At 38.3% G+C, this 25,661-nt stretch overlaps 1 protein-coding gene across 12 annotated transcripts in view; it reads right to left on the reverse strand.

Annotated features, from left to right (window-relative positions):
* Positions 1 to 25,661, reverse strand: part of NCOA3 (nuclear receptor coactivator 3) — a 122,972-nt gene that overhangs the window by 52,244 nt on the left and 45,067 nt on the right. For 11 of the 12 annotated variants that reach the window (XM_058562523.1, XM_058562521.1, XM_058562519.1 and 8 more), the window contains exon 2: positions 10,105 to 10,186. The exons of the other annotated variant lie outside the window; for it this stretch is intronic. The gene's annotated coding sequence lies outside the window, so the exon portion shown is untranslated. The remainder of the gene's footprint in view (positions 1 to 10,104; positions 10,187 to 25,661) is intronic. 12 annotated transcript variants of the gene reach the window in all.

A 25,661-nucleotide genomic window follows, 5' to 3' on the forward strand; every position in this document is an offset into this window, starting at 1 on the left:
TAACTGCACAGGTTTCGTAAAAATTTATCAACCTATTTACCAAGACAATTGGACAATCAAGGCCATATCATGGATGTCATAATTGAGAATGACGCTCACAGACACGACAAGTCCATCACTAACAAACAAAGACTGCACTTTATATAAGTCAATGTCTATGAGCCTCGTACCTATTCTTGCGTTATAGGAACCAGCCTAAAAGGTAGAAGGAAGGTTACCTCCTGGCAGGCCAGGGACTTGGTAAATTTAGGGAACCTGGAGAAGAGAGAACTTCAGTGAAAGTTACAGGTACTGGTTAAAAAGATTATACACCATGATCAGGTGGGATTTATTCCAGGGATGCAGGGATGGTTCAACATTTGCAAATCAATCAACATGATACACCACATTAATAAAATGAAGGATAAAAATCACATGATCATCTCAATAGATGCAGAGAAAGCATTTGCCAAGATACAGCATCCATTTTATGATTAAAAACTCTGAATAAAATGGGTATAGAAGGAAAGTACCTCAACATAATAAAGGCCATATATGACAAACCCACAGCTAATATCCTCCTCAATGGTGAAAAACTGAAAGCTATCCCTTCTAAGAACAGGAACCAGACAAGAATGCCCACTCTCACCACTCCTATTTAACATAGTATTGGAAGTCCTAGCCAGAGCAATCAGGCAAGAAAAAGAAATAAAAGGGATCCAAATTGGAATGGAAGAAGTGAAACTGTCACTATTTGCAGATAACATGATTTTACACAAAGAAAACCCTACGGAATCCACCAAAAAACTTTTAGAACTAATAAACGAATACGGTAAAGTTGCAGGATACAAAATCAACATAGAAAATCAGTTACATTTCTATACACTAACAACGAAGTAGCAGAAAGACAAATTAAGAATACAATCCCATTTACAACTGCAACAAAAAGAATAAAATACCTAGGAATAAATTTAACCACAGGTGAAAGAGCTGTACACTCAAAACTATAAAACATTGCTGAAACAAACCGAAGAAGACACAAAGAAATGGAAAGATATTCCATGCTCTTGGATTGGAAGAATTAACATAGTTAAGATGTCCATACTTCCTAAAGCAATCAATAGATTCAATGCAATCCCTATCAAAGTTCCAACAACATTTTTCACAGAAATAGAACAAAGAATCCTAAAATTTATATGGAACAACAAAAGACCCCAAATAGCTAAACGAATCCTGAGAAAAAAGAACAAAGCTGGAGGTATCACACTCTCCGATTTTAAAATATACTACATAGCTATAGTAACCAAAACAGCATGGTACTGGCACAAAAACAGACACACAGATCAATGGAACAGAATTGAGAGCCCAGAAATAAACCCACACATCTATGGACAGCTAATCTTCGACAAAGGAGCCAAGAACATACAATGGAGAAAGGAAAGTCTCTTCAACAAACGGTGTTGGGAAAACTGGACAGCCACATGCAAAAAAATGAAAGTAGACCATTACCTTACACCATACACAAAAATTAACTCAAAATGGATTAAAGACTTGAATGTAAGACCTGAAACCATGAAACTTGTAGAAGAAAACATAGGCGGTACACTCTTCGACATCGGTCTTAGCAACATATTTTCAAGCACCATGTCTGACCAGGCAAGAGAAATAACAGAAAAAATAAACAAATGGGACTACATCAAACTAAAAAGCTTCTGCACAGCAAAGTGAACCATCAACAAAACAAAAAGGCAACCTAACAATTGGAAGAAGATATTTGCAAACCATACATCTGATAAGGGGTTAATCTCCAAATATATAAAGAACCCATGCATCTCAACAACAAAAAAACTAACAACCCAATGAAAAAATGGGCAAAAGACCTGAACAGACATTTCTCCAAAGAAAATATACAGATGGCCAACAGGCACACGAAAAGATGTTCAACATCATTAACTATCAGGGAAATGCAAATCAAAACTACCATGAGGGGGTCCACCAGGTGGCACAAGCAGCTAAGTGCACGAGCTCCGCTGCAGCGGCCCGGGGATCGCGGATCGCCGGTTCAGACGACGCACCACTTGTCAAGCCATGCGTGGCGGTGTCCCACATAAAGTAGAGGAAGATGGGCATGGATGTTAGCCCAGGGCCAGTCTTCCTCAGCAAAAAGAGGAGGATTGGCAAATGTTAGCTCAGGGCTGATCTTCCTCACAAAAAAAACAAAAAAAAATCTACAATGAGGTATCATCTCACACCTGTCAGAATGGCTATAATTAACAAGACAGGAAACAACAAGTGTTGGAGAGGATGTGGAGAGAAGGGAACTCGCATACACTGCTGGTGGGAGTGCAAACTGGTGCGGCCACTATGGAAAACAGTATAGAGATTCCTCAAAAAATTAAGGATAGAACTACCATAGGATCCAGCTATTCCACTGCTGGGTATTTATCCAAAGAAGGGGAAAACACCAATGCGTAAAGATACACGCACCCCTGTGTTCACTGCAGCATTATTCACAATAGCCAAGACTTGGAAACAACCTAAGTACCCATCAAGGGACGAATGGATAAAGAAGACGTGGTATATATACACAATGGAATACTACTCAGCCATAAGAAACGATGAAATCCAGCCATTTGTGACAACATGGATGGACATTGAGGGTATTATGCAAAGTGAAATAAGTCAGAGGGAGAAGGTCAAATATCATATGATCTCACTCATTAAGTAGTAGATAATAACAACAACAAACAAACACATAGAGACAGAGATTAGATTGGTGGTTACCAGAGGAGGGAGGAGGGCGAAAGGGATAATTAGGCACATGTGTGTGGTGATGGATTGTAATTAGTATTTGGGTGGTGAACATGAGAACATGATGTAATTGTGGCAGAAACAGAAGTATAATGATGTACACCTGAAATTTATACAATGTTATAAACTAATGTTACCACGATAAACAGACAAAAAAAAAAAATTCTAGAAAACATGTGGCAGAGAGTAGAATGGTAGTTGCCAGGGCTGGGGAGCAGCGGAAATGAGGAGAGGTTGGTAAAAGGTTACAAACATTCAGTTAGAAAATGAATAAGTACTTATGATCTAATGTATAGCATGGTGACTACAGTTGATAATTCTATCTTGTATAATTGAAATTGGCTGAGGTAGATCTTGAGCATTCCTACCCCAAAAAAATAAAAAAGTAAATATGTGAGGTGATGTCTGTAATTAACTGGATTGTGAAAATCCTTTCACAACGTATACATATATCAAATCATCATGTGCACATTAAATATATTACAATTAAAAAAAAAGTTATAGGTACTAGGGGGCCAGCCCAGTGGCCTAGTGGTTAAGTTTGCGTGCTCCACTTCAGTGGCCCAGAGGTCACAGGTACAGATCCCGGGCGTGAACCTACATACTGCTCCTCAAACCAGCTGTGGCGGCATCCCACATACAAAATAGAGGAAGACGGGCACAGATGTTAGCTCAGAGCCACTCTTCCTCAAGCAAAAAGAGGAGGATTGGCCATGGATGTTAGCTCAGGGCCAATCTTCCTCACGAAAAAGAAAAAAGTTATAGGTACTACAAGTGAAATCTGGTGGAGAGAGTTTGTTTGGATTGGTTTCCTAGTTTCAAGATACAAGAATAAATAAAAAAAGGCTTTAAAAGTTCAATCCTATGTGGAGAAACAGGAACCCTCACACACAGCTGGTGGGAATGCAAACTGGTGCAGCCTCTATGGAAAACGGTATGGAGATTCCTCAAAGAATTAAAAATAGAGATGCCCTATGATCCAGCTATCCCACTACTGGGAATCTATCCAACAAACCTGAAATCAACAATCCAAAGAGGCTTATGCACCCCTATGTTCATTGCAGCATTATTCACTATAGCCAAGAAGTGGAAGCAACCTACGTGTCCCTCGACTGACAACTGGATCAAGAAAATGTGGTATATATATACAATGGAATACTACTCAGCCATAAGAAAAGACAAAATCGTCCCATTTGCAACAACATGGATGGTCCTGGAGGGTATTATGTTAATTGAAATAAGCCAAAAAGAGAAAGACAAACACTGTATGATCTCACTCATATGTGGAATATAAACCAACACATGGACAGAGAAAACTGTATTGCGGTTACCAGGGGCAATGGGGGTGGGGGGTGGACACAAGGGGTGAAGGGAGACATATATATGGTAATGGACAAACAAAAATGTACAACCCAAAATTTCACAATGTTAAAAACTATTAAAACATCTATTAAAAAAAAAAAGTTCAATCCTATATTCCTTAGGAAAACTTTCAGACAGAAATTAATCCTCTAGCTTCAGAAGCTGTTCAATAAAATTTGCTCAAAGAAGCTTATACGGTTAATAAAGACATCTTTTTGCACCTATGTAATTTTAAAAAAAAACAGAAAACATGAGAAGAATCTTTCTTTATGAACTCAAGAATCAACTGTGGGCCTTCTACTTGAGATCATTAAAGAGTAACAGGATCCATCCCACCAGGAACAACGGGACAAATTATAAGAACAAACGACATTCAGATATCCGAGAACAGGCCGTGAAAAAAACTCTGGTCCCTAACGTTAGGGAAACGACACAGGCGGAGGGGGCTGCAACAACATGAGCCCTACTAAAAGCTCTCTACCTACCGAGGCTTTCTACCAGGAAGCAATTTCCTGATCACAGCACAGGGATGAGGAATTCAGACAGGGTCTAGCGATCTTGCTGAACTGACAAGATAACGACCAGAATTCAGGATGGCCAAACTGGCTAGATTCTGCAGGACCATTTCTCAGAGTGACTGAGAAGATTCTAGGGATTGACAAACTGACTCTGAAATTTGTATCAAAATGCAAAAGACCTAGATTAGCCAAAGCAATCACAACAAAGAAGAAAAAAGTTAGAAGACTAACAGTACCTACTTTCAAACCTTACCATAAAGCTGCAGTAATCAAGACCACAGACACGAGGATGAGGACTGATATATAAATCAATGGAACAGAATAAAGATCAGAAAGAGATCCTGACATTAAGTTACCAAAGCAATGCAACAGAAAAAGGAGAATCTTTCCAACAAATAGTCCTGGAACTGAATATCCCTATTTTAAAAACTGATCCTCCATCCTTTCTTCACACCACACACAGAAATTACATCAAAATGGACCACAGACCTAAATATAAAGCTAAAACTATAAAACTTCTACAAGAAAACACAGGAGAAAATCTTCATAACCCGAGGGTAAAGATCTCTTAGTACATAAAACAGCACTAAGCATAAAAGAAAAAAACTGACCAACTGTACTTTAAAATTCAAAATGCCTATTATTAAAAAAAAAATTAAGAAAATGTAAAGGGAAGACAAAGATCAGAAGAAAATACTCTCCAAACATATGTGAAAAGGATTTATATCCAGAATATATTTTTTAAAAACTCATACAATAAGAAAACAAATGCAAATTTTAAAAAATGAGCAAATATTTAAACATACACTTCATAAAAGAAGAGATACATGTGGTTAACAAGCACAAGAAACTTTTTCTCAATATCATTAGACATCATGAAAATGCAAACTGAAACCACGATGTGATACCACTACTACCTCACTAGACTAGCTGAAGTCAAAAAGACTGACAGTACCACATAGGAAAGATGTGGAACTTAAACTCTCATATATTGCACGTGGACTATAAAATGGTATAGCCAATTTAGAAAACAGTTACAGTTTTTAATAAAGATAAGCATACACTTAACATAAGATCCTACAATTGCACTCCTGGGTATTTACTCAAGAGGAAAAAAAAAACCACATAAAGACTTGTACTCGGGCCGGCCCCGTGGCTTAGCGGTTAAGTGCTCGCGCTCCACTGCTGGCGAACCGGGTTCGCATCCTGGGCGCGCGCCGACGCGCCGCTTCTCCGGCCATGCTGAGGCCGCGTCCCACATATAGCAGCTGGAAGGATGTGCAGCTATGACATACAACTATCTACTGGCGCTTTGGGGGGAAAAATAAATAAATAAATAAAATTATAAAAAAAAAAAAAAAAAAAAAAGACTTGTACTTGAATGGCATAAGAGCTTTATTTTTAATAGCCAAAAACGAGAAACACAAGTTGTGGTATATTCACACAATGGAATACTACTCAGCAACAAAAAGAAACTACTGATACATGTAGTAACTTTGCTGCATCTAAAAAAACATTATGCAGAGTGAACGAACTTTCACAGTGGGGCTGTGGGGAAAGAGGGTCTCTCATACATTGCTGGCAGGAATCCAAAATAGTATAATCCCTGTGAAGTGTAATTTGACAATGTCTAGAACAAAAACTACATATACTTTTATCCTTCAACACAGCAGTCTCACTTCCAGGAATTTATCCCAAAGTTACACTCCCAACAATACAAAAATATATATTCATAAGGTTATTCACTGCAGCATTACTTTAATTGCAAATATTGGAAACAACCTACATAATACCCATACATAGGAAATTGCTTGAATAAACTATGGTATATGCACATAACGAAAACTACACCTCTGTGAAAAAATAAATGAGACAAGGGCTGGGGGAAGGGGGAATGAGGAATTGTTTAATGGGTACAGAGTTTCAGTCTAGGAAGATGAAAACATTCTGGAGATGAATGGTGGTGATAGTTGAACAACAATGTGAATGTACTTAATGCCACTGAACTGGACGCTAGAAAATGGTTAGAAAATTTGGTAAAATTTTAAAAAATAAAAAACGGTAAATTTTATGTCATGTAAATTTTACACAATTTTTTAAAAATGAATGGGAAAGATCTCTTTGGCATGATATGGCATTATTTCCAGGAGACATTAGCAAGCGAAAAGAGCAAAGTGCAAAACAGTATATATAGTATGCTACCTTTTGTATAAACAAAACGAAAAAATAAAACATACATACATACATCTGTTTGTCATTATTAAAAAAACATAGGGAGGATGAACCAGAAAACATTGGAGTTGGTCACCTATGAGAAATGGGAGAAATGGGGTGGAAGGGATACAGAAAGGAACATGCATCTTTTGTAAAATTTTGACTCTTTAAAACATATTCATATTCTACATATTAAAAAATAAAACCAATCAGAATGGGAAGGGGCATTAAAAAAAACAACTTTGAAACTCAAGAAAACAAATAAATGAACCTAATTTCATTTCAAATTAATACCATAACTACATTATGCAGAAAGTAAAGGCGGTAAGTAAAAGTGGGGAGGGGAAGGAAAGGAAGGAAGAAGGAGGCAGGGCTGATTTCCAGTAATTTAAGAATAGAGTATTTATTTATTTAATTATTCTCAGTCTTGGCAAGGATGGTTGGGGGGAAGTGGAGAACTACATACAAATTCTCCACTCGCTTTAAGTTAGCTTGTTTATTATAGTGAAATGCACAAAACAATTCTGAAATTATTTTAGATGTATTATAGAATAGAGCAAATGAATAAACATACTGACAATGTTGGGAGCCAGGGTTCTCAAGGAATAAAAAAGGACATGAAAATATCAAATGAGGGGTGCAAAGAAGAACCCTGTAGACATGGAGTGAAGTTGGATATACTGATATAAACTAACGATTTCTAAACTATGTATCAGCGTGTTGCTATGAACACATGTATGTGTACGAGTATGTTTATGTGTGTGTATAAATAGACGCATATTTCCTAGCTCTGTCCACTGAAAGAGTCAAGAAGAGAAGACACTCCAGGAGCAATGAGGACACCTACCCACCAGAGATCTTGGTCTCCAAAACTATTCCCCACAAGGACGGGAGCCGGATTAAAAGAGCTCCACTATCCAAGCCTAGGACGATTTGAGCACCAAAATAATTACTAGAGTAACAAATGGTAAACAATTCAAAAAATAGGAAATCATGAGTCCATACAGATAGACAGAGCTCTTGATTACAGAATAACGCCAAGAGCTGACTGGTAAGAGTGAAGGGAATGCTGGAATGAGAAAATGACCATTTTGGAAGCAACACAGTAAAAAATTAGATCAGATAAGAACCATGAATGAATGCTAAATTTAGGGCAAACTGTGATGAGAATCACGGTATTCGCCTTGTCGCCCCACAGACTGCTCATCGCTTGCAAAAGAAAAAGGAAAAAAACTACACAGTGGAGAAATCTGGCAACACCTTGGCCAAGTGATCAAAATTAACATCACAATGAGGAATAGAAGACATCATGTGCCTCCAGACGCTATGCATCTTTCTCAGGGTATCACATCACCTATGCAGTATTCCAGACAAGAATGCATAACCTCAATCCAATTGCAAGGAAACCTCAGACAAACATAATACGAAGAATATTCTATTAAAGGGGGGAAGGGCTGTATTCTTCAAAAATGTCAATGTCATAAAAAACAAAGAAAAGCTGTGGAAATATTCCAGGAAAAAAGAGACTAAAGAGAAATAATAACTAAATGCAGTACCTGACCCCAGACTGGATTCTGTACAGGAAGTGAGGGAAATGCTGTAAGAGATTTTATCAGGTCGACTGACAAAACTGGAAGATGGAAAACAGATTTGTATCGATGTCCATTTATGCAGTTGATAACTGTACAATGAGAATGACCCTATTCTTAGGAAATACAGCAGAGGTGTTAGGGGAAAGAAGCATGCTATATGTAACTTACCCTCAAATAGTTCAGAAAAGAGAGAGAGAGAGAGTGTGTGTGTGTATGTGTGTGTAGAGACAGAAAGAAAGAGAAAGCACACATTAATGCAAATCATAAAACAAAGGGGTGAATCTGGCTACAAGATATCTAGATGCTCTTTTTTTTTTTTTTATAATTTTATTTATTTATTTTTTCCCCCAAAGCCCCAGTAGATAGTTGTATGTCATAGCTGCACATCCCTCTAGCTGCTGTATGTGGGACGCGGCCCCAGCATGCCCGGAGAAGCGGTGCGTCGGTGCACGACCGGGATCCGAACCTGGGCCGCCAGCAGCGGAGCACGTACACTTAACCGCTAAGCCACGGGGCCAGCCCTCTAGATGTTCTTTATACTCTATTTTTCTAACTTTTGTAAATTGAGAATTATTTCCAAATACAAGATTTTTTTTAACAAGTAAACACCATAGAGATAGTTCTCTACTGTGTTCAGAATATAATGGGTCTATACGATAATTAACTGAAGGATTTTACAGGGAAATAGCAAGAGCTGAGGCTGGAGGCTGAGACAGATTCCTAGAGAAAGGACTGTTTCAAATGCCAGAGAACGGAGTTCATACTTTTTTCTGTAAGCCAGGAAACAGTAGCACAAAGCTTAGAGCAGAACAGAAGCTTGATTAAAGGGATATATTTAACAAAATTTTCTAGTAAAATTTCAAGTGGGTGGAAACAGGAGATAAGAAGCCGTAAAGGGACATTTGGCCAAATACAAGCATGAAATTATGGGGTCTTGGACTAGGGAGCTAAGATGAGTAACAGAAAGTGGCACAAACACAAGAGACAAGAAAATAGAAAACCAGATACAGCCTATTTACTAAATGTATCGGGGGGGGGGGGCCTTCAAAGATAACTCAGATTTTTCAAGCCCAGCTAACTAAGAAAATGATGGTATTACTAACAGAAAGAAATTTACCTAGCTAAGCAAAGCATAATTGCTTTCTTGGCTATCAGATAGCTTTTTCTATCTTCATTCTTCCTATTCTGCCACAATAATAAAAGTTAAGAGAGGAGTTAGAGGAAACGTCATATGCCAGCACAAGCAACCTGGGAAACCACTCTTTACAAGGTGAAATAGTAAAAATAGGTGGGGCTGGTTCCGATTTTGACTAAATGCCATGTAAAATAATATAAGGAGAAAGTGGGCAGGAGGGTAGTATCTCATATTAAACTGTAACATACAATTCCTCTCCTCCCCAAAGTTAGGATGGTGTACATATATATACACATACATATATGAATATATACATATACATTCACTCATTCCAAGCCTGTTCATTCATTCCACTAATATTACCATTAAAGAGAAAAACATGAACTATAAAACAAGCTTAAGATTAAATCACAAATCCAAAGAAGAGGGCAGCATCTTCAGAGGGTAAAGTCAGAAAATTACAAAGGATCAAGTCAAAGTAAAACTCAATTACCTGGCTAACCAGTCAAATGATGTTCAAGCAGGAGTTTATTTTTATTGGTCTCTGACTCCACTGTTCAGCAAGTATTTTGATCCTGAGGACAAAAAAAAAAAGTACTGCATTTTATTGCCCTTTCTTAATATAAGTGTTATTATTAGTCACAAATTAACTTTTCCCATTTTTCCCTTCCCTGGACATATGAAACAAACAAAAAAAGCTATCAAGTAAAAGGCCTCTTCCTAGGAATTTGAGCTGATGCCTTATTTTGCCATATATTACTAATTCTGCTTAAAAAGTCAGGCACGACATACACAATATGTTCTGTCACAGTTTGTAAACATGGATAATGCAAAGTGAGGTGGAGGAGACCGGCTCCAAGTCCTGAAAAGTGATCAAACTGGATGAGTAATCTGAACTTGGGATGTCCCCACCTGTCCAAAAGGAATGTTCAACAAATAACAATGAAAAACAATATTAATATCCTGGCAGAAGCTAATGCTTAAATATCCGAGTCCAAAAAAGATAAATACCCACTGGACGGAGGGATAAAACAGGCAAGCAAGGAAGGGGAAAAAAAAAAGGAAAAAAGCCCTGGATGTTTTCTTTCCCTCTAGGAAAGGCTGCATTTGGGTCACCAACAAGAAATATTTTTAAATGAGAAACAGGGAAATGAGGGGCAGTTCTTCAAAATAATCTGCAATAAAATACATGAACATATAAACAGCAGACTTTTGCACCTGAGGAAACGTGGAGCAAGCCCTGGTGCAACAAACAAGGGAGCCAATAAAAGCATTAACCCTCACCTTAGGAATTTCCAAATGTAACAAAGCAACAGTCTGACCACCATCAATTCTCACGGTATCTACAGCAAGACAACAACCATACCTACGCCCCAAAGTTAACAGCATTCATGCTGGAATTGGCAGATTTGTTGGGAAAGGGTGGAAGAAAAAATGATATATTCACAAGTTTCAAGTGATATGTGAACATATTACAGCCATGGCCAATCGCGTGGAGCACAGAGGGGACAACCAACCACAATCTAGCTGCATGATATGAAGGGTCTGTTGCACTTTTAAAACTCAAATTAAAGGTGAGAAAATTGGGGGGTAGGGGGGAAAGCACACCATATGTGGTTCACAAATGGAAAAGAGGAAAATCCAGATAGTGTATCAGTGCCATGCAATTAAAGTTATAGAAACAGCTGATATATCTACTAACGTGTCTATTTATAATCACGTATAGTCTCCAGCTTATAACAGAAATACATGCCAAAGAAAGCTGGTTCTTGGAATAGATCTTCCAATGCACGATAGTATAACTGTTGTTAGCATAATGGTTAAACAGCAGAAGCTATGGAGACCATCAGATCCAACTCAACTTCCAGCTCTTTCACTTACTAGCTAGGTAACCCTGGGTCAACTTAAGACTTCTTCAAGCCTGGGCCGGCCCCGTGGCTTAGCGGTTAAGTGCGTGCGCTCCGCTGCTGGCGGCCCGGGTTCGGATCCCGGGCGCGCACCGAGGCACCGCTTCTCCTGCCATGCTGAGGCCACGCCCCACATACAGCAACTAGAAGGACGTGCAGCTATGACATACAACTATCTACTGGGGCTTTGGGGGGAAAAATAAATAAATAAAATCTTTAAAAAAAAAAAAAAGACTTCTTCAAGCCTTAGATTTCCCATCTTAAAATGGGGATCATACCTCATAAGGCTCTTGTGAAGATTAAGGGAAAATCCTTAAATTGCTTATTAGTACCCAGTACATAAATGCTCGATAAATAAAAACTATTATTAGCCAAACAAAAGACTATTTGACACACAATATAACTTAAGAATTTGCAAGCACACTGAAATAAAAAATTGGAGAAAACACAATCATTATTTTTAGTTTTTAAATGAATTAAATGTTTTATAACTTGAATTTTTATGATAACCAATTTAATTACAAGAAGGTGAAGGGGGATAAAAAAAAAAAAAAAAAAAAGAAGGTGAAGGGGGAAAAGGTAATAGAACTTCTGTAAAGAAAATCCAGAGTTTTCTGGCCCCGGTTTTAAAACAAGTTTCACTTCAGAAACGGTCCTTTTCTTGTTGCTCCTTTTAATGGAGGAGGGCAGGGTCCCGGAGTGGGGTCAGTACCTACATAACAAGAGTGGGCAGGATAAGCACTCTGAGTCAGAATGTATGTAGTACCATAACAACTGACCCAAGAAACGAGTACTGTTGCCTAGTGTGGAAGGTCGGCAAGAGAGCCTATATTAATACTCAAGTATAACTGTACTGCTTGTGAGAACTACCCAAACGAGTGCTGACCCAGCCTATCCATAACCCATAACCGCCAGGATCCAAAGAAACCCCATCTACAAAATTCTCCCCTCCCAGGAAGTGTGCAGTTGGACTAGAGAGGTCCCCAAACAGTCATAGGTCAATGACTGGCTTGCTTATCAGGGAACCTGCAAAGGGGTGAATGGTAGAAAGTACTATACCAGGGTCCTGCCAAGTATAGAAGTTAGGAAAACTGCAGTTAACTTGTCTAGAACCAAGATTCTGCAAAGGCAACAACAGTCCTAGCAGATTTCTTGGGACAGTATTTTTTACCTGTATCAAAAGTATTTTATTTTACCTTATTCTTACCCTTTTTTATAATTTGGACTTTAGTCAATTACACATACAAAAATCAAATCACACTGACATAAAAACTGAATGACACATCCCCAAAATACTAGATATCTGAGGAGGGGGCAGGAGGAGGACCTTAATTTTTCTACTAGAATTAAGAAAAACGTGATTGATGAGATCCACATTTATCAAAACCTGCATCACTAGAAAGCTAATGGGGAGGAAAACATCAAACGGAGCTTTGTTAATAGCTAGTCTGAGAAGATGTGCCTCCAGGCCAGAACAAAGAATCAAACTGGGGGAGGGGAGTTGACAGAGAGGAAAATCCAAACTATATAATGCTGATGCTTGGAAACACCAACTGGACAAAAGAAGGCCACTGAATATTATGAACATGTTTTTCTTTTGCTGTTGAACATGGAAGGCAGCGAGGACTCTACTACCAATCATATTAAACTCATTGTTCTCGCCATGCTGCTGCAGGCAGTGCTCCCAGGGACTCCCTCCTCAGTTCCCTAAAATCACAGAGATGGGGAATCACCATCTTTGGGAAAAGTCGGCTGTTACCTGTTCACCTTCAAAGCACTACAGAATAAGTTTGCGCACCAGTTAAATTTCAGGTTACTTAAAGGTTACATAACATTGGTGTAAATTACATTTAACCTTCTTTGGCAGTTGAGATTATTCATCAAGTGATAAATACATCCTTTGTCAAAACTGTACCAACAGATTTTACTTGCAACAGTCAACTGCAACCAATCTGTAGCTATACTGAAAGGCAAAAACGGATGTCAGTTAAAAATCATATGAAAATTTAAAATTATATAGAAAAGTGACACTTTTTTTGAAGCCGTATAAACGTAACTCAGTAAAAAGAATTCTTACTATTTATTACTTAGTCCATCACTACATGTTCAAGTAAATAAGTAAAAACATAGTTGGTACCCAAGGGAACACTGGTAATATGTTGATGACAAACTTTTTTAAATACAATAATCTTTTTGACAAGAGGGGAAGGAATTATTTCAAATTACGCCATATGCGTCTCTTAAACTAAGAATAGGGTTTTAAAAAAATGACATGTATTATCACTTATCCTATGATATATACTAGAAAGGACCAAGTTGATTTATACTAACTTATTCTACATAGTCATTTAATAAATTATAATAAATACTTAGTTCTATATGGAGTCAACATGAGAATTTAAATGATGCAGTGAAAACAGAAACCTTGGTTTCAGAAAAATCTAGGTTTTGCAAGTCCAGCTTCTTTAAGTGACCTTGTGTGAGGCACTTAATTCAATTAAACGTTTGCTCTGTACCTATCAGATGCCTGGCGCTGCAGTGACCCTCAGAATTATAAGCAAAATATGGTTCCTGCCATTAATTACGGAAGGAGAAGCAGGTATAAACAGCCACTATAGTTCCCGAAATGAACACTATGTTCATTCAGTAAGCATCTACTGAGCATCAACATGCTACACTGCGCCAGACACCAGGACACAAGGAAGAACCAGAAGTTGAAGACAGAGTCTGATGACAGCGCTCAAGGAGAGAAGAGAAGAACTGCCTGTTTCACAAGACTGTTGTGGTGACTGTAAAGCACAATTTAAATGTGAATGCAAGACAAATCCAATACCATTTACCTCAGCCAAAAAAAAGAGAGAATTATTAATGAAATTCCAATGTGCAGATAATTTCTGCAATTACTTTCCATAGTTATCATAACCAAAGTGCCATTTGAGAGTTTCTTCATAATAAAAGAGAAAGACAAAGAAGAAAAAACTTTCATAAAATGTTAGCCATTTGTGTAAAAATTACATGAGACACTGGAAACATTAATGGGTGTATGAAGGTTGTTGAAAGTGAAAGCTATTTTTAACTCAACATATCCAGGAAATCGTGCCATACATTTTGCTTACACAACGAAACTATCCACTGATGAACAATGGCAGTAAATATAACCATTCTGCATTTTTAAAATTACCTTGAGATTAAGGAGAAAACTAAAAAATCCGGTTGGCAGACCAGTTTATTAACAGGCCCTATATCTTTGGCTGAGTTGTAGTTAGTAATGACATGGTTACTAAAACAGGCACGCAAGCAACCGGCTTGCCGGTGCTTGTTCTGACTCCCTCTCCCCCCTCTCTTGGAAAACTGTATGCAGTGCTGCACGATCACACAAAATAAATACAGGAAAGGGGGTGGGAGCGTTGGGTGGGGAGGTGAGTGAAGCTCTGGGCTCCACCAGTGGAAGGCGTTCCACAAGAATTGCTACAGGGTCAAAAGTTTACAGTGGTTTCAATTTCACCTTTTAGCAGCCAATCAGGAAACAGAGAATGCACGCTGACCCCCTCAGGCTGCAAATGAACATTAACTCATTGGCTACCAGGATTGCATATATTCCATATATTCCTTTTCTTGTAAGGCTTTCCTTTTTTCCTTTTTTTTTTGGGGGGGGGGACATTTTAAGTTCAAGTTGACAATTTTATTTAAGACTGTGTATTGTAAACAGGTATTTGAGGGGAGAAATGATCAAGTAATTATCTTTCTCCTTGACATCAGTTCCTTTATCCTGTAGTATCTAACAAACCAATCATTAACACTAGTATCAAGACAAAGAGTGAACTTAAGCAGGTTAAAGAAATAGATTTATGTTCATGAGGTTGCAATTCTAAGAACAATTTACAATATGATGAAAGATAATGCTAGTTGTGTTTCCAGTAAATGCTTTAAAAATAACCCCCATAATGAAGACATCTAATTAAAGTATTTATCTACACCAATTTTTTTATTTGCATAGATTCCTCACCTCCTCTCTAAATCATTAATATAAACATGCGACATATCTGTCCTTTTCATACTGTACATCTACTGAAATGCAGGCACAGCTCCTAAAGTTTAAGCATTCTTTTCCTATATTTCTCCTCTCAAAGCACTTCAGTACCCAGGAGTGATCCTCTATACAAATAAACTCAAGAGTGAACTCTTTGGCAATGAACACAACTACCCTCTAATTCATTTTTTATGTAAATTTCCTCCAAATGCAGACAACATCAATAAACTAATCCATTAAACACTCTTTTCAATATTCTATATTTAACATTAAGCAAGGTTAAAATGAAAATATGTACTATACACACCTTCACTATCCTACATTTAAAAACCAAATTTCTTTGAAGCATTACATGATAAAAGTAAAATAGCTACATTAACTGCTCTATCAAAATGATCAGGTAAATCCAAATCAGCAGATGTGTGAATCTGTAGTTAGCAATATTTCTCATTAATAAAATAAGTGGTCAAATTTTAGCAGTCTTACTGACTTAAACTTAACGTTATATTTAGAAGCCCTTGTAGGCACTACCACTGCCTAAGAAAATGACTTCATGTAGGATATTCATTTTCTTATCCAAACCAGCAAAATAAGACACCACAGCTATTTCTGAACAACCAGATAACCAATATACAAAAGTGCCTAACTTAATACATCTCAAGGGCCCCAAAATAAATTCACAGGGTATAAAGTTTCCATAGCGATTTAAGGTCAGTCGTTAAGATAGTAAATAAACTTGATGCTGATATATAGGTTTTATAAATTCAGCATTAAAACAATTTTCCAGTAACAACTCCCAAATCTTCACGATTTAAGTTTAGGCATACCTGTCAATAAAAAATTTGTATTTTTAAAATCTAGGGTTTTTTTTAAACACGGTTTGTAGAAGCTTTTTTAATATATTAAATTAGAGGAGTCTTCTGTGTATCTTCTTTACAAGATGGCCTCATTTTGAAAGAAAATGGATGTGATAAAATTTTACATCAAGTCAGCATGTTAGCAAGAAGCTTTTTTGTGTGTTCTGAATTTGATTAATACAAGCCAAGGTCACTTCCTGAAAGATGCCTACCATTGCAGCTGCAGGCAAACCAGGCTCTAGCGTAGAGCTGGGGGAAGGGAATGGGTGATGGCATTTATTAACACTGAGATAGGCTTCCCTCTCCACCAGCAGCTACAGAAAGAGGAGGGGACAGGAAGATCTCAGGATCTGTGGCATATAAAGATTAAAATATTTCTCCTCCTTACTATTTAAAAACAGAAATTTAACTCAGTATATATAATGCTCATGTCAAAATTATATCAAAGATATCCTCAGTGCTACCATACGTTAAAACATTTCACTTAATATCATACAAATCATCTAATACCAGACATTGAAATAAACTTAGCATTCAACACAATACGACCTGTACTTGCTATGCAAAACGCCTACAAAGGAAGATACAGGCCCCTGAAGAAAATAGAATCAGATTCAAATTTATCTTGTCTAAAACCAGGGTGGCCTAAATGTTATGAAAGCAGAAATCCAAAACACAAAAGCCTATACTGCAAAATATTTGCAAATGTTTGGTACTGAAATTCAATTTAATTTCCCTCTTACCAATATTAATATAAATATTATGTCTCTGTGCTCAAAAGACAAACATCATCAAACTATACATTATCAACAACTAGAACAAACCCTCTCTCTGAATAATAATAGCAAGATTTAATTGAGCAGTTACTACGTACAGCCAGGAAACCATACTAAGTACTTGCCTGTCCTCTTTGAGGTTCTATATCCATTTCAACTAATTGGATAAAATATTAGGTAGAGTCAGGAAATCTACATGCTCCTTGTAATTTTCTATATGTCACCTTGGATAAATTAGATTGATTTCGCGTGCCTCATTTTTCCTACCTACCAAATGGGAGTCATGGTTGAACCATAATATTCCACAGAGATATATAATCAGCAAAGCACCTCTGTGTTTTTGTTTTTTTTTATAATTTTATTTATTTTTTTCCCCCAAAGCCCCAGTAGATAGTTGTATGTCATAGCTGCACATCCTTCTAGTTGCTGTATGTGGGACAAGGCCTCAGCATGGCCGGAGAAGCGGTGCGTCGGTGCGCCCCGGGAATCCGAACCCGGGCCGCCAGCAGCGGAGCGCGCGCATTTAACCGCTAAGCCACGGGGCGGCCCAACACCTCCTGTGTTTTTAATGGCTGTATAATAAAAACAAAACCTAGTCTTTTCCTTTTTTAATAGTCAGCGTGTTCAAAGCCATTATATTTCTATTTTCTAAATAAACTGAAAATATAATTCCCTCCCTTATGCTCCCCAACCTTTTGCTCTGATTTAAGTTTGGTTCAATAACTTCAACAACAAAAAAAACGAGCACATATTAGAGGCTCAAGTTCAAGCAAATTGATACTGTTTTTTTTTTCCAAGTCTATTACCTTTCAATGAGTGGCAGGAAAGGGCTATTATTTAATGGGCACAGAGCTTTCTGTTTATGTAAAGCGCTTTTTAAAATCATTTTCAGTAAAGGAAGGCAACCGAGTAAAAAATACTGTGAGAATTCCCTGAATTCAGAGAATCTAGTGGCTGGGCGTGGCAAAGGAAGGCATTCAGAAGAACTCAACAAGACCTAATCACATGCCTTTAAGATGGGACAAAGTCTAAAAATGGACAGAGGACAAAATTAACTTCGTTACCCACACTCCTTCTCCCCAGGACACCTTGTGAGGCACTAAGGGGGGATAAACTTTCCCTCAATTTCTCCTGGCGTCTATATTCTTTCTTTCCATCACATGAATTATTCCAAAAAATAACTGAGAACAAAGCACAGAGTTAAGCAGCAGCTAGCTAGCTTCTTGCCACAGACCAGGCATGGGAGATGCAATCACACCCTCACATCGCCAACTAAATTATTCTTCTCTCCTGGTCTTATCTAAGTACCCAATGCATTCCTCACTTGGCAAACAACACAAACTAAACTGGGGCCACAGCAGCTGGTTGCCTGGTCTTCTTCCTGTACCAATGCAGCTTCTGTGCCAAAAATAGAACCTGAAAGGAAATATTGACTATAAAATAACAGCAAACAAAATATTGGCCTGCATGTCTTCTTGCTCTGTCAGAGTGGTTCACAGACAAAACTCTAAGAATCACTCTTTACGATTCACAGAATAAGTGTTTAAAAAAAAGATTCAAATACTGTCTATGGCATCAAACTGGACACAGTGGCTGTCTTATAATTGAAAAATTCTGTTTAAAAAAATACAAAGTACTATACCACATAAAATGGTATTATTAGTCAGTAACAATGTAGCTATGCCATATGCTTACTCTCTTAAAAGCACATCAGAGGGGCCTGCCTGGTGACATAGTGATAAAGTTCACGCCCTCTGCTGCAGCGTCCTGGGGTTCACGGGTTCAGATCCCGGGTGCCAACACACACAGAGCTCGTCAAGCCATGCTGTGGCAGCCCCACATTCAAAAGAGAGGAAGATTGGCACAAATGTTAGCTCAGGGACAATCTTCCTCAAGCAAAAAGAGGACGACTGCCAACAGATGTTAGCTCAGGGCCACTCTTTCTCACCTAAAAGAGGAAGATTGGCAATGGATGTTAGCTCATGGCCAATCTTCCTCAACAACAAAAAAAAATATATCAAGACAATTCACAGACTGGAAGAAAATATTTGCAAAACACATATTTGATAAAGAACTTGTATCCAAAATATACAAAGAGCTCAAACAATAAGAAATAACCATCAACATAAGAAAACAACCCAATTAAAAAATGGCAAAATATCTAGACACCTCACCAAAGATATATAGATGGCAAATAAGCATATGAAAATATGCTAAACATCATATGACTTCAGGGAATTACAAATTAAAACTAAACTGAGATACCACCACACCTCTATTAGAATGGCTAAAATCTAAAAAACTGACCGTAACAAATGCTGATGAGAATACAGAGCAACAGGAACTCTCATTCATTGCTGGGGGAATGCAAAATGGTAACATCCACTTTAGAAGACAGTCTGGCAGTCTCTCACAAAGCTAAACGTACTCTTACCATATGATCCAACAATCACATTTCTAGGTGTTCACCCAAAAGAGTTGAAAATATGCTCACACAAATGTCTACAGCAGCTTTGTTTATAACTGTCCAAAACTAGAAGCAAACAAGATGTCCTTCAATAAGTAAATGGATAAACTGTGGTACATCCATACAATGGAATATTATTCAACAATAAAAAAGAAATGAGGGCCGGCCCCATGGCTTAGCGGTTAAGTGCGCGTGCTCCGCTACTGGCGGCCCGGGGTTCAGATCCCAGGTGCGCACCGAGGCACCGCTTCTCCGGCCATGCTGAGGCCACGTCCCACATACAGCAACTAGGAGGGTGTGCAACTATGACATACAACTATCTACTGGGGCTTTGGGGGAGAAAAAAAAAAAAAAAGGAGGAGGATTGGCAATAGATGTTAGCTCAGAGCCGGTCTTCCTCAGCAAAAAAAGGAGGATTAGCATGGATGTTAGCTCAAGGCTGATCGTCCTCACAAAAAAAAAAAGAAATGAGTGGTCAAGCCAAGAAAACACAGGGAGGAACCTTAAATGCACATTGCTAAGTGAAAGAAGCCAGTCTGAAAAGGCTACATACTACATGATTCCAACTATATGACATTCTGAAAAAACCAAAACTAGAGGGACAGTATAAAAAGCCAGTGGTTGCCAGGGGTTCAGGGAGAGAGAGGAGGAGGAAGAGGCAAAGCACAGATAACTTTCAGAGAAGTGATAAACTATCTGTTGATACTGTAATGGTGGATACGTAACGTTATGCATTTATCAAAACCCACAGAATTATAAACACAATGAATGAACCTTAACATAAACTATGAGATTTAGTTAATAATATTGTATTAATATTGGTTCATTAATTATAACAAATGTACCACATACCACATTAATGCAAAATGTTAACAGGGGAAACTTGGGGGGGTGAGGGGGTGGGGGTATTTGGGAACTCTGTACTATCTGCTCAATTTTTCTGTAAATCTAAAACTATTGTAAAAAATAAAGTCTACTAATTTCTTTTAAATCATGAGAACTGCAAAGAAATATGCTACTTTATCATGTAGACATCTAACACAAATTAAGTAATAAAGTTTTGTAATGTTTTTTTATAACCGAGTTGTATAAAACTTTCAAAAATAAGGCTGCAGAATTTCTCTTCTTCATTGCAGATTTAATGCAATCTTAATGCAATAATCTCTGGGTCATTAAATATAAACATGTTGGTTATCAATGATAAGTTTAAACTTAATTCAACATGGAAGATTCCCCCCCCCAAAGCCCCAGTAGATAGTTGTATGTCATAGCTGCACATCCTTCTAGTTGCTGTATGCGGGACGCGGCCTCAGCATGGCCAGAGAAGCGGTGCGTCCGTGCGCGCCTGGGGATCCGAACCCGGGCCGCCAGTAACGGAGCGCCCGCACTTAACCGCTAAGCCACGGGGCTGGCCCCATGGAAGATTTTTCTTTAAAATTCTCATACAACTGTCCTAAGTCTTTGCAATATCATCTAAATTTGTGAAGATTTTTTTTCCACCAATTCCAAAACATTTATCAAATGCCTACTATCTACCAAGCTGAACATACTGTAATGATAGTTTTTGCCTTGTCAATGAAATTAATCTGATTTTCCAATGAAAATCTCTTCCAATAAACTTGTTTTGAGGACTGTTGAGTAGTGGAAAAATACAAACTTCAGATGTTACCAAAACATGTTACAGAATTACAGGCTGTTGGTGATTCACACAAAACCGCAGAGCTATCTTACCAAGAAGAAATTTAACTTGTAAAATTACGAAGTATTTTGATATTTCTGGATTAAATACAAAAAGCACAAACATGTAGCTAAAATGAATCAAGGAAGAAAATATTTTAAACCAGTTTCACAGACAGCTCCTTACTCCCATTGATAACCTGACAGTAGCTGGGTAGATTCATACAGAAGGAAAGCAATAAAAAAAACCTAAAAAAAAAAGAATCTGAGGATTTATGGGGCTGGTCCCGTGGCGTAGCGGTTAAGCTCGTGCGCTCCGCTGCTGGCGGCCAGGGTTCAGATCCCGGGCACGCACCGACGCATCACTTGTCAGGCTGTGCTGTGGCGGCGTCCCACATAAAGTGGAGGAAGATGGGCACGGATGTTACCTCAGGGCCAGTCTTCCTCAGCAAAAAGAGCAGGATTGGTGTGGATGTTAGCTCAGGGCTGATCTTCCTCACAAAAAAAAAAAAAAAGGAGGAGGAGGAGGAAAGCAATACTGACCTTGACCATTCCCAATAAAGACAAAGCCTTTAAGTACCAAGTGAGCACTTAAGGTACTGCTGTTTATTACTCGGATATCTTTTCAGATACATGCATAAACAGGAAACACCACTTTTAACACAAGTCTTGGGGAATATAAAAGTCTGCACATACGCAGTTTTTCAAGCACTACAGTAGCAAAGTATGTTCAGGTTTTCAAAAGAAAGGCACTAATAAATCTCATATTAAAACTTAAAATTTCCATCACCAAGAGATTCGTAGAGGTCAAGTAGAAAATATAGCAATAATAGTATTTTTATAGTACTATAAAATTGTTAATTACAGTAATAATACACATTAACTTATCAGAAAATTATCTCATTTCACAGATAAGGAAGGACTCCAGAAGCTGTGACTTGTCCACTCAGATGAAGCACACCCTCAAGTACCCTAAGATTCCGTCTGTGATAACGGGAATGCCTAACACAATAAAAATATTCTAAGTAGATTTCAGCCAATCTGCTTAAGTCATTCTGCTGATATTTGGGTACATCAGAGCCATTAATTAGATTCATTCAGGTAAAAACCCAGCAAAAACTCAATTCTGTAAGTGCTATACTAATATTTTAAATAGAAAAAAAACAGTCACTAAAAACCACTTATAAACAACTTTTTAATCACAATCTTCTTCTTATCCAACATAACCAATCAATGAAAAGCAACAGCAAAATACTCAAAAGACAACCTCAAAGTCAATGATATTGAACAGGTGCAATTACTTACTAATACGTCCCCTAACCCAGAACAGCACAAACTGAACCTGCATCCTTTCAAATCATCTAATATTTGTTTATCCTTATATTAAAAATAGTTTTTGTGATACGTAATGTATTACTCTGCCTAAAATCTGTTCAGCAACCACATCATTTAGCAAAAAGATTAAACCATATATTTAACTAGAACTGTATTTTGTTAGATATCATCTTACAGTTTATGTTCATTAAAAAATATGGGAAACATTACTTGCCCAAAAAGGATTTATTCAGTGTTTCCCTAAATGCCTTAGATTGGAATCTAGATTAAGAAAATCTGGGTAAAAGGGCCAGCCTGGCGGCATAGTGGTTAAGTTTGCACACTCCACTGTGGCGGCCTGGGGTTCACAGCTTCGAATCCTGGGGACGGACTGATGCACCGCTCAGTAGCCATGCTGTAGTGGCATCCCACATACAAAACAGAGGAAGATGGGCACAGATGTTAGCTCAGGGCCAATATTCCTCAGCAAAAACACAAAAAAAACAAACCCAGAAAAGACAAAATTGTCCCATTTGCAACAACATGGATGGACCTGGAGGGTATTATGTTAAGCAAAATAAGCCAGAAAGACAAACACTGTATGATTTCACTCATATGTAGAAGATAACCAACACACGGACAGACAGAACTGTTTAGGTGGTTACCCGGCAAGGGGGGTAAGGGGTGGGCACAAGGGGTGAAGCGATGCATTTATATGGTGACTGACAAACAAAGAATAATGTACAACAAAAATTTCACAATAAAAAAAAAAAGATTTAGTTGAAACAGTATCTCCAAAGTTCAGTCTTCCTGAGGGTTGTTTATTTGGGTCCTACATTGCCCCTATTTCTGAATAGTTTATTCAATTATTAATTTGTGTAATGTTTTCTCTGCTGTAGAAATGTCAAAATGAAAGAAAGAGATTTGCATTTTAAAAAAAAAAGAAAATCTAGGTAGCACCACATATTAACTGATCTTCATTAGATGAAAGATTGTATTTTGTATACAATTAATCCCAAACAACTTTTACCTCTTTTGTCACTCTAATTATTTTCATTCACCATTTTGAACCTAGGGAAACAAATTGTTTATATTACTTTAAACTAAGTCCTACCATAAAAAGAAGGAAAAGAACAAACACTTACTAGAATCCTAGGATGCACAGCATTTCATTGTTTCCACGCATAAGAAAACTAAAGTTGAGGCAGGTTAAAATCACTTACTCAGGGTCTCAACAACTGATGAGGGATCAGGGATCAATCAGAGCTCACAACAGTCTGAATTCAAAGTTCATGCTTTTTGTACTATCGTACTATCTTTCCCCCAAATTTTAATTGTACTAGTCACTGTGATTGTATAAATTTAAATTCTAAAATTACCCAATAACAACTACTTCATAAATAGGTACCCAACAACTACCGAAAACTAAGCTTTTCCAGTAAGTAGTAACCAAGGGATATTAGAAGCATAGGCTAGAGCCAGCCCTGATGCTCTAGTGGTTCAAGTTCGGCGCTCTCACCGCTTCAGCGGCCTGGGTTCGCTTCCTGGTTGTGGAACCACACCACCCGCCTGTCAGCTGCCGTGCTGTGCTGGTGGCTCACATGGAAGAACTAGAAGGACTGGGGCCGGCCCAGTGGCGCAGCGGTTAAGTGCGCACGCTCCGCTGCGGGAGCCCGGGGTTCAGATCCCAGGCACGCACCGACTCACTGCTTGTCAAGCCGTGCTGTGGCAGCGTCCCATATAAAGTGGAGGAAGATGGGCACGGATGTTAGCCCAGGGCCAGTCTTCCTCAGCAAAAAAAGGAGGATTGGCAGATGTTAGCTCAGGGCTGACCTTCCTCACCGGGAAAAAAAAAAAAAAGAACTAGAAGGACTTACAACTAGGATATGCAGACATGCACTGGGGCTTTGGGGGAAAAAAAAGAGGGAGACTGGCAACAGAGGTTAGCTCAGGATGAATCCTTCCCTGCAAAAAAAAAAAAGTCCACTAGTGTATCTTTTTTTAAAAAAACAAGTAGTATAGGCTCATCCCCTATTTTTCATAATTAGGAATCTTGGGTCTAAAAACCCACTACCTAGTGACAAGATCCTGCCAGAATCAGAACCCCATCCCCATTCTACACTTGCTGGACTTCGCTCATCACTCCATCTGTCACAGAGCAGCAGTTATCCAGTTGTGGTCCCCAGACCAGCAGTACCAGCATCACTACCACCAGGGAACTTAGAAATGAAAGTTCTTGAACCTAAGCCAGAATCATAAACTCTGAAGGTGGGGCCCATCAATCTGTGATTTAAGCATCCAGGTGATTCTGGTATACTCTAAAGTTTGAGAACCACTGTTATAGAGAAAATCTGACTTTTTTTAGGACTGCCCTAGGACATATGCTCCCAAACAAGGAGTTAATCATACTCCTAAAAAGAGGAAGTGGATTGAATTAATCCTCCCTTCCTTTATATAGTCTAGAACAGTGCTTCTCAAACTTTAGGGAGCAGAATCACCTAGGGGGTATTGTTAAATTCCTGGGTCCCACCCCCAGAGTTACAACTCAGTAGGCCTGGGGCAGAGCCCAGGAATTTGCACTGCTAACGTCGCCCAAGTGATACAAATACTGCAGGAAAGCAGACAACACTTTTGGGTAGCAGCGCACTAGAGCAAATCCTCTTACAGAGCTCACATATCCCAACCTAAAGAACATTCCCATCCTCCCTTTCTCATCCTTCCCGCTTGCCCAACAAGATTCTCAATCTGTTCCACAACTGTTTCTGAAAGTCACGACCAATTTTGTCAATTCAATCCCATTTCTCAAAATATACCAATGAGGTTAAGTTAGAGTTAAGATTTATTATCTTTAGAACAAAATAACACCAAGTAAAGCATTCAAATGGGCTTGTATGAAATTTTAATATGGTTCAATTAAATGTTATGTGGCCACAAACAAAAAGTATCCTATGCGACACCACGAAGAACACCTGAATTGAGAAGACCTGAATCTATCAGGAGGTCTGCCACTTACGTGACCTTC

This window comes from Diceros bicornis, chromosome 19 (genome assembly GCF_020826845.1).
Source record: "Diceros bicornis minor isolate mBicDic1 chromosome 19, mDicBic1.mat.cur, whole genome shotgun sequence".
Taxonomy (NCBI): Eukaryota; Metazoa; Chordata; class Mammalia; order Perissodactyla; family Rhinocerotidae; genus Diceros; species Diceros bicornis.